Below are 10,089 nucleotides of genomic sequence, written 5' to 3' on the forward strand. Positions count from 1 at the left end.
AGGTGCAGGGCATATTATACTTATATGTTGTGGCAGATTAGATATTTCATTTTGTTCACACAGGTCAATGTTAAAAACCAAGGAGAATGAAACGTATAGTACATGTATCCAAGTAGGCAAAGTGATAATGAGGCCTGGTAGGGCATTGCACAAAATACTTGCCTGACAAATGAAGATAGAATAAAATACTCCATTATTCAAGCAAAATTTCACATTTCTTTTGTCAAGCTGCAAAATACATACCATAATTGATTACAGTGGCATAGAAAAATACATTACAAAAATTACATTAAATAACAATCCATATGTGAATTTGGTTAATAGTTTCCCTCCCTTCAATCCTGAAAGGTATTCCTAACTTTAGGTATTTCACAAATATTAATATTTAGGGATGCACCGATTGGACTTTTTCAAATGCCTGTGTATTGGGTATTGGCCAATACTGAGTGCCAATGCGATACCAGTGTTTTTATCAATAAGCTGTATGCCTCATTGTGTGGAAGAGGCTGTGATCATTCTTTATTGTGAGGAGGCATTAGGCTTGACTTCAATGTTGCTTTTTTAACTTTGTAAAACTAAATTTAACAGATATGAATGTGCTGAATTATTACTTATTAAAATAATTGTGTCTGATAGCAGATTGGCCCATTGTCACCAATACCTAATCCAGTTTTTTGAGTCAGTATTGATCTGATATCTGATATCAGTATCTTTACTGTATCTCTTTAAAAGAGTAGTTTTGGTTATGCAAGTTGATCACAAGGGGCAGCTGTGAAAACATTTGCATGAAAAGCGAAGCCCCTATAAGCTTCAAATTTGCCTCCACAATCCCTGTTTACACTATAAACCGTCTGCTTTAGGGAGCAGCTTCACTTTTATTTTTAGTATTACAGAGCAGAGCGCACATGCAGATTAAGTCTGTGAGCTTTCTTCGCAGACATAAAATGTTCATGAGGTGCCTGTAACCTGCACAGAGACAAAGGCCTCTGTGAACACTTTGAACTGATGGTAGGCAGCTCTACCCAGACTTGCGTACACAAAACAGAGCTATTAACGGCCCATTTGCCTGTTACAGACCTGTGTAGATAAAGGTGATATGAACATATAATGCTTGGGGCATGTGTAGCGCAGTGTCTGAGACCCAGAGCGGCGGCCAAATACCCAGCAACGATTTCACAGATCACTTGAACAGCAGGATGTATAAAAACACTCTCATATATATCGCAGCACCTCTGTCTGATCATCTCTGACGCTGCGTTAGATTACTGCTGAGGGCAGGGTGTCTACTGCCAATCCCAGAGCTGTTGTACTGACACACAATATGTTATGCACTGACAAAATTCCCAATTATACTCCAAAGAAACAACAGTTTAGATCCTCAAATTATGTTATTGATCTAGAAGAACAAAAACGACAAAGGAGGGGCCATCATGTTGGGGGTTAGGGATGTTTGATATTTCCATCCCAAAAGAGAGAGAGAGAGAGAGAGAGCTGTGGTGTCGGGACAGATATATTAGTGATGAATGGAAGGGCAACTATCACATCCATATCAATACAGCAGGCCAATGTTCACAGGGAGTAGCACCTTTGGCATCCCATCCCCCAATTCCCCTCTCCACTCATCTCAGGCTCCCTCGATCACTGACACGACTCTCTTACATCCCTCCTTCACACGACAGCCAGACAACAGGTCTCCCGTCAGGCCCTGCTTCTCACAAACCGGAGGATGACTGCGCCCCCTTGGAGATGAATCCCCCCCCCCCCCCCCCCATCTAAATGAGCAGAAGAGATGGGGAGACACACGTTCACTACTGTCGCCGATCCTTCCTCCCTCCACCGATGGCTGTGGAAGAATCCGAGGCAGAATAGCTCGGCTTTCATAGGACCGTCCCCAGCCCCCACTCCGCTCCCCGATGAAGTCAGGTGACCAGATGTTGTATATCTCTCTGTCACTACAGCCGCCATGAAACTGCTACACACACATCCATGTTAAAGCCAGCAAACAGCAGAACAGCTCTACAGCTCGTGTGTGTGATCACTGAATGAATTACATGGAAATAAAAGACTTGCCTTCATGAAACCCTTCCTAGAAAAGCCATAGGTGAGGCAGTGCAGAGATAACAAAAGAGCACCTATCAGCATGTTACACCCCCCCCCCCCCCCCCCCCCCCCAATTCCACAGCATACACACAGCTCTGATCCATCCGTTAGCCTCTGGTCTACAGACCCAAAATAGCATCGCTTCTTTTTTGTCCCAGTGTAGCCACTGCAGCTGCTGCGTTTCTCCAGGACTGACACACACACACACACACACACACACACACACACACACACACACACACACACACACACACACACACACACACACACACACACACCACAAGGCCCGCACAAGCACCACCATTGATTCTAACACCTCCCCATCAATAGAAAAATGCTATTTGCGAGGCACAGGGGAGTGCATACATAGATGATGTGATGCAGAGGAGGGGTATATGATCACAAATACGTCCCCAGCCCATCTGATACATGCATCCATTTCCATCTCGCCCCTCTCACGGACGGACTGCTGATAAAACAGCTGCCTTCTTAGCAGGGCAGAATGAAGAGTGGAAGGAGGGGAAAAAAAGAAAGGTCTACAAAGCACCCCTACATACACAACCTCCCCCTCCTCCTCCTCCTCCCTCTCCTCCTCTTCCTCCCCCCCTTCACATCCCCCATTGCCATACACAGAGAGGGAATTACCTGAAATATGTCTTCACATTCTCTTGCTCAGTGTTTCGCCGTTGAGCCCGGAGCTCTGGTAGGTTCATCGTCAACCGTGCAGTCCTAATGACAGTTTAAAGGCAGGATTGCCATTCTCTTGTCAGACCAGTTCCTGACCCTAAAAAGCAAGCTTGTTCGGCAGGCTGGATGCTTCACTGGCTGCTCGCTGTTCCCTAGCCCATGATGTCATCCGCCCTGCTCCGCTCATTGGCTGCGAGGCCGACTATTAATGCAGGAAGCGGTTCTGTGGGAGGAGGCAGCCGACGGGCAAACAGAGTTGGTTTTCTGTTTGACAGAAGAAACCTGCTCAGTGAGAAGGCCAGGAGGGAGGGATTATATATTCATTTTCTAAGGCGGTGGTCTGTGTTATTAAAAGCCCCGTATGGACCTATATAGGTCCTTTTTTTTAAAATTTTAATTAAACTGTGTAAAACATTACAACAATTATGAACACATATATTGATGCTACATATCAAATTAAACAAGAGAACCTGGGCTACAATAATTAGTCAGCCATTTCAACACAACTCAAACACCAACTAAAATAATTATTAAAATAAAATAGTTACAATTTTGTCACGAGTCAGCCCACTCTGCATGTTTCCAGAACTAGCAGGCCGTAGCTTGGTGCTATCAGTAAAAGAAATAGCTAAAAGCAAGACAATTTCTCACAGATTCCAAATCTATTCACCAAATCCCTCTGCTGCAAAGCATCACCGAGATACGAACCAAAGAATACAGCAACATAAATCGCTGAGTCAGCATTTTGAAACTTTATTTTTTTTTGTAGAAAAAATGCATTTCCCCCAGTAAATCCACGCTGATACAAGTTAATTTAACACCATAAGTCATATGAAAGTAAAATATAAGGTTTGCTACATGAAAAAATTAAAATGTCACAGATGCGCGAAAATATGCGCAAATGTGCCGAAATGCAAATTTTGGAAACCTTGCCTGAATGCTCTCTGTACTTTACCCAATCTGAGTTTGTTCTGCTTCACTTTTTCAAGTGAAAACAGTGCAGAGAGACTGTTCACATATTGTGCTATGATTTGGGAGAGCCTCAGGGCTTAGTGAAGCATCATTTCAAGGAGATAATCATCCTGAAAGTGCTTTTTTTCTATAGGCGGACCTGGAACTTCTATTTGTTCTGTGTTTCAATCTTCATTTACTCTTAGCCAGCAACATATATACTAATATTTACACATCTGACCAAAAGCTCACAAGGGTTGCCTTTATTATTACACCAGAATTATTCAAATAGCCCTTGTGGTTGCAGAGATACACCCTTTTTAGTTTGGGTATGCTATTTCGAGCTAAATCCTAAAAAATGCCTTGGGGCTTTAAAGGTTAAATACTACAGAGAGGCTGGTAAAACGTGATGCATCAACTGCAAATTTAACAAGAACAGGCTTTGCAAAGATGTTTTTTTTTCACCTGCAAAATTTGAACTGGCAAGACCTTTAAAGATGCACTCGTTCCTCTCACAGTTATAGTTTCACAATGTATAGATTACGTCGAATAATTCAACAACAACAAAAAGATACAATAAAATGTGATCATTTGCTACAAAAGTGATCAGTTCAACAAACAGTACACAACTAATCATATCCAGAAATGTCTGCTTTTTTAATATTTCTGAAATGAATCGTACCTCCCAACATTTATATACAGTATATCTGCGGTAAATGGAATAGTACGAACACATGTTTTTATCGGAAGGGGGATTCTTTCATTTTAATAAATGGAGATGATAAACGGTAGTTAATTCTGGCCAAAAGTGTAGTTGTCTTTTTTTTTTACAGGTAGATGCTGCTGGTATATTTAGGAAATTCCTTGTAGTGCTATCTACTTCTTACGATGCTTAAGATTTCACAAACACTGACAGTAAGTTTCCATGTGAATGTATTCTAAAATACATATACAAAGAAGATACCCTGTTGATAAAAGGTAATGGTTCATGTTCTGTGCACCAGTGGGCATTTCTGGCAGAATAATGTTCATCTGATGTTGTTAAGTAACTGTAATGCTTTTCACTTATTACATATATGTGTATGTATATCTAGGTTGTCTGTTAAAATGCTTCACTGACAGTTTTGTATGCACTCTCCAAAAAATGTTTTCCCCCTGAATGCCATGGATTTCTTTATTCAGAGTATAAAAGTGACCGGATTCATAAGCAGGCGGAGACGACAACCAAAATCCTCACTGCGTTTGCCCTAATTTGCCTATGATGTCATCTTTTTCCTCTGTCTCACCTGTGATTGGCTGACTGGCACAGCATCTGCTCAGTCTCATGGAAAGTGCTTCTAGCCCAAGGTGGAGGCCTATCTGAGGCTCTGTGAATCATGGCTGGTTGTCCTGACAACCCCTGTAATGTCGACTCCTTGTCAGAGAGTAATATGGCTGTTCGGTGACAGTGTTCGCTCAAATGGAGAACCTGATGGTAACGAGAAGACAATGTTCAGAATCAGAAGGGGACTTTTAAAAACAAAAATTACATCCATATTTTCTGAAAAACCCGAAGAAAAAATTTAGTTTTTAAATAATTGAGATTGTAGAATACAATAAAAACATGCAGTATTTTTTGGTAACAATCATGAGCCTTTCTGAACTCATGGGGATTTTATCAGGAAGTTTTTCTCCAGCTTTTCAGCTGCAGGGTTTAGTAGTAGTCGAGACCTGATTAGACACAAAAGAGAGATGCAAATGTGTCTTCAGTTCCACGCAGAGAGGAGGTTCTGCTCTGACTCCTGACAGCAGACACGAGGATCCACCGTACACTTACAGATGCACAGATAATTAAAAAAAACTATGACAAAGCCTTTAAAGCGTGACAAAACAATTATGATATTGGCCCTGCAGCTAAATTCCATACAGATGTCTTTTATTTTATTTTTTAATACAATCCTACCACGAGTTTAAGAGAGCAGAAACCACTAATTCATTAATTTTCCATGCTTATGACTTCCATACAGACTGTAATTATGAATAGTCAGAGACACGGTGGGACAGGTCCACAGACAGGTCCAACAACCTCAAACATACGACCATTTTAGGGTCACCATTAATGTAATTCACAGGTCGTTGGATGAAACATGCAGAATCCAATAAGAGGAACTCTGTGAAGGGTCAGTGCTTTATCAATTTAAGTCTTTTGTGTTCTCAAATATCCAAGTGTTTTGTTTGCCAACCGTGTTTATGCCATCAACTACATGGTGAATGTTATGGTATAATGAGTTATAAAGGGCTGTTATTTCTGTTGCTGTGCGAACTTCATGTCAGCCTCCTTCAGCCAATGAACAGGGTCAGCTCTAACACGCACATACCACTTCCTTGAATGCAAGTTACCCAAACGATGCTTAAGTCCTTCTCTAACCTTTCTTTTTGCTTTCATTTAGCAAATTCAAGTAGATTTAACGGGTGATATGAGCAAAAGATTGTGTTTCACCTGGATTAACGTGCTGAGTCCGCTCCAGGAGATGAGCAGGTGTTTTTGTATTCTGAAAAAAAAAAAACATGAGATGCAACAATGATTAGAAAGGTCACAGACTTTCTAATAGCCAGTGTCCTTTCACAGCCATGTGTGTCGTTGTTTTGTCCTTTTGAGAACCCCTACCTGCTGCCTCGGAAATCTTCATAGATTTGACATATGATATAGTGTATATAGAATCAGCTTCATAAACATGGATGCAATTTTTGCTCCATTCTGCTAAATGTGACTCACAAACCTAATTGCCTAAAGCTTAGCACTGAAAGCTCAGATCAGGAGCTGACAGAACAACCTGCAGCTGCAGTGAGGAGGAGCATGATGTACTAGAATCCATAGGCTGTTGTGAGTGATCAGGTTTATATAATGCATCCTATAATTATCCTGGGAGGCAAAGCACATCTCTGTGGTGACATTTTGTAATAAGCCCCGTCTGGAATTTAGTAGTGTTGCGGGCAGAGTCTGGAAAATTGCTGTCAAAGTGAAATCTCTATCACCTACATGTGACCTATACATATATCCTGACTAATTATCTAATCAGAGAAAATACTAATAGAGGTGTCGGTCAACCACTTTCGTCCTGACTGAAATGACCAACTATTAGATAGGTTTAACCCTTGTGTGGTGTTTGGGTCTGTGGGACACATTTACATTTGTTTATCAAAACCCCACAAGGTTGCTCATTTTAGCCTCTTTTTTGTAGAAACCCATCTATATTTGCTCATTCTCTATCCCAGCTGCAAATTGGGTGCTGCCCGTGTGGTTCCTTATCACAACCGATCAAGTTGGCCAAAGGATTCTCCGCTCAGAGGGCCTTGCAATTGATTTTGGAAGAGGGAGAAGCTTTTGATGATGATGTAGAGGCAGAGGTTTCAGAAAGTGAGGATCACATTTATGAAAATTCAGAGTCTGACAGTGACTTTAAAGAAGAGGATAAGATTGAGCATCAGCTAGTTTCGAAATGAAGACTAGCACCAGAACAAGCCCGTCATCAGCAAGTGAAGAAATATGGATGATCTGAGGGTTCTCAGGGTTCTATGCTCTAACCTCAAGGTTCTATGCTCTGATCTCAGCGTTCTATGCTTTGACCTCAAGGTTCTATGCTCTGATCTAAGGGTTCTCTATGCTCTGACCTTGGGGTTCTATGCTCTGATTTCGGGGTTCTATGCTCTGACCTCAGGGTTATATGCTCTGGTTTTGGGGTTCTATGCTCTGACCTCAGGGTTCTCTGACCTCAGGGTTCTATGCTCTATCAGCATGTTAGCATTGTCATTGTGTGCATACTACGATGCAGATGTTGGCATGTAGCACAAACACCACTGTAAGCACAGTAACTAATGTTCATCAGTAAAATGCATGTGTGCATCTACTATTGGTTATTTGTATTTATAAAATGAAAAGGGTGTATGCTTGTGATTAACAAGTTTTCTCATTGCATGGCCGTCCAGCTCACTCTATTTCCTCTGCAAGAGAACTTTGGTTTACCAACTCAGCAAGGCCAGCCATTAATTCCATGAACAGATGATCATATAATTTTTGTTTGCAATATAAATATGAAATGTCTTCACTGTTCATGTGTGTGTTGTTGTTCCTGATTATCCTCCTCATCAGACCAAGAAGAATGTATCATTCTGCAAAATGGAAAGAAGAAATTGGAGATGATAGGTTCTTTGGTCCAGAATCAAATAATCACAGCACTAGTCAATCGCTACTGTATAAACCCTATCAAATTATGGTTGAGATTATCATATTATGGCAGAGCACACTGTGCCTTGGGAGCAGATGTAGAGGGAAGCTTCAGAGAGACATGCAAGCCTCGCAGGAAATGATGATATATGAGGAGGAGATGAAGCGTGTGGGTGGATCCCACTGAACTAAACTTTGCTTTCTGCTAAGGCGGTCAATAAAATATCTCACCTGTGCCCAAAAATATATCTTGAGATAATAACTGTGCAATTTGCTTTTCGTCAATGCTGAGATCAGGTAGTGCAATTTAGGAAAACACACTGTGGAGTTTGTTTTCAGTTGATTTAATTTGCCAAACTGCAAATACTGCTGTTACTTTAGCTAAATTCAGGAACACAAGACACTTGACGCTTGTTTGACCTATTCAAACTGTGGTTTACTATGATGGGGCAGTTATATTGCTTAATAACTGCGGATATTTGCTATGAAAAAGAAAATATCCCTACATTTTGGAATCAGAAAATCAAGCACATTTAAATCAAGAAAAAAAGTTAATCTGCATCACATTTTACGATCAAAATGTGTTGTGTTTAGACTCCGCTCATGCAGCATTATAGTGTGTTGCTCTAAGTATGCTGCTGTCGGTGGATCAAACGCAAGAGAGATGGCCGGTATGGACAGTGTATTAAATGCTCGTCATTTTACCACATCAGATTAACTTCTTTAAGGCCTCCTTGGCAATTTGGTAACTTGGCATGGAAAAGATAATGGGTCACGCTTATCCATGCCACAGCTAAATCCACAAACAGGAACACTACTTTTTGTGTGCGCTGGCACAGCAGAGATTACCCCCAAAGGAATATAATTGAGGTCAGTAGGCCTCTATCCTGCTGATCATGGTTAACCTATTGATAGGTTAGCGACTGTAAGAGCTCATTAAGTCACCATTTTTCATGGTGAAAAACACTCAACTGTAATATAAGCGCTGACAGCTGATTGCAGTGATTGCAGTAATTACAGATTACGGCGCAGTTTAATGTTGTGCACTTAACACCTTGGCTGTTTTGCTAAAATATTAAATGTAAGTTGTTACATGTTTTAACTTGCTGCCTCAAAGAAGATGCTAAGCCCAAGAGGGAGCAATTCTTCCAACTCACGCTACCCTGTGTTTTGGATCATGACTGCTAGTTTATGCTATAAAAACACAATTCCTTCCTCACTCTGTTAATCTGTGGTTGTAATAGTATCATCGTGTTTTGCAGTCGGCTGTGTCTGATGGCTGGGAGCGATGTGTTTAATGTGAGTATGGTTGCTGTAAATATAATACAGGATCACATGTGCTGCTGAACCAATTTGGGTTGATAAAATATGATGATATGAAAACTATTTTATTTGCACTCAGGGTACTATCACTATCTGGAGGAAACTCATTCATTTCTTAGTAATATAAATCTTTCTCCACAGCTGGAAATGATTCAGTTGTAACTGCAACAATGTAGAAATGTGCATGAAACTTGTGGATGCTGCACTACATTTCAAGACTAATCCTTAGTTTTTATTCTTCTAACACGATGTTCAGTCACATGCAGCTGATAAACATTTCCCATTCAACATCTGGATTGTAACGCAATCTGGTAAATCCATTCTTAAAAGGGATTAGTGGATTTTTATTATGACATTTGAGTGACAGTGAAATCTAAAATGTACAAATCCATCTTACACCTGAATTATCTTGGGCTTTATATGTAAGCTGTTTGATGTTATAATGTTGTGAAACAAAGTTGATGTATGTTGGCAATATTCATTAAAAACCAATTTGAGCAAGTGTGTCAGATATTAAATATACATCTCTTACCTCATTTAAAATGATGTTTAACACATAGCTGAGTTTAACAATCAGGGAGGCAAACACCATTGTGGAACTAAAGGCCACAATGAAATGTTTTACAAATGTTTATATTCCTGTTGCACACTGTCAGACAGGCCAGGAACTGCTGATATATCCAGTAAAACTGTCTAAAACTACAGAACTAAACAGCTCTGTTCTATATTATTTCAGTGTATCATTCCGTGTAGCAGCAGCTCTGATGCGGCTAAGAAGAAGCTCAGAGACACACCTTTGAATGTAAAACAGGCAAATGAGCAGC

Source organism: Taurulus bubalis, assembly GCF_910589615.1.
Source record: "Taurulus bubalis genome assembly, chromosome: 2".
Classification (NCBI taxonomy): Eukaryota; Metazoa; Chordata; class Actinopteri; order Perciformes; family Cottidae; genus Taurulus; species Taurulus bubalis.